The following is a 1077-nucleotide window of genomic DNA, read 5'->3' on the forward strand; positions in this document are numbered from 1 at the left end:
CTTTTTGGAAAAGGTGTCATTGAGCTGCTCCTGGGCATGAAGTAAGTACCCCAGGCTAGCCTAAAACTTTTCATCCCTCTGCCTCCTGAGTGCCAGGATTAAACATGGGCATCAGTCCTCTGTGGGACAGCCTTAGAGACTGTCCCTGCCCTGTGCTAGGATTCATGACCACGTGCTCTCACTTGCTGTTGCCCTTAACGGCCAGTCCAGGTTCTACAATCCTTCAAAAACTGGGAACTTGGGAGGCAATGCCTCGGCCTTGCAGGGCCAGAAGGTGAAATTCACGCATCAACACACGAAGAGATGCTGTAGGTTGTCCTAGAAACCGGATCCTAGTTAAATGCCTGAAAAGTAATTATAAACTCCAGAATATCTTTCAGCTGAGCAGGTGGCTGGAAAATTAGAAATCTATTCCTGAGACTCCTTCTGCTTTCCAGAAAGGCTAAGGTTACACTTCAAGACAGGGTGTACACAGGTGGCCTCGGTTGAGCGTGTGCGCATGTCCGGGCGTCCTTGCGTGCCTGGGAGTCTACAAAGTGGTGATGTGCCCCGGGGTAAAGCTAGCGCTCAGCTCAGAGCGGAGGCAGCGTAACCCCCCATCCCCCACCTCCTCCCCTTGGGTTGCTAGGACACCAGAGCTGAAGAGACGCCAACTGATTTGCTAAACAATTTTTCTTCTAATTAGGAATAATTAGACAAGGGAAGAATGCGTGTATTCGGGTGGTGGCAGGGGTCGACTTAGAACTTGGAGACCCCGAGGAGGAGTCATCTCGGCTTTGTGACTAAAGGAGCTCCCTGCACCAGAGCCACGGCACCCGCCTTGGGGAGGAGTAGAGACCACATTTATCCAGTGTCTGTCACTACTCAGGCATTGCCTCTGTTGCCGGAGTGCACGACCAAGTCACAAGGCAGGGAGGGATGCTGGCTTGTCTTCCCATGATACCGCAATTGCTGGAACCCCTTAGGGCTCTCTGGGTAGCCCAAACTTTTTCCATTTGCTATTGTTGTACCTCCTTCTGTTGCTGGCTTCTTGCCAGCCTAGAGGACAATTCTCATTCAAGATAAGTCTTCGTCCCC

Source organism: Mastomys coucha, unplaced genomic scaffold, assembly GCF_008632895.1.
Source record: "Mastomys coucha isolate ucsf_1 unplaced genomic scaffold, UCSF_Mcou_1 pScaffold18, whole genome shotgun sequence".
NCBI lineage: Eukaryota > Metazoa > Chordata > Mammalia > Rodentia > Muridae > Mastomys > Mastomys coucha.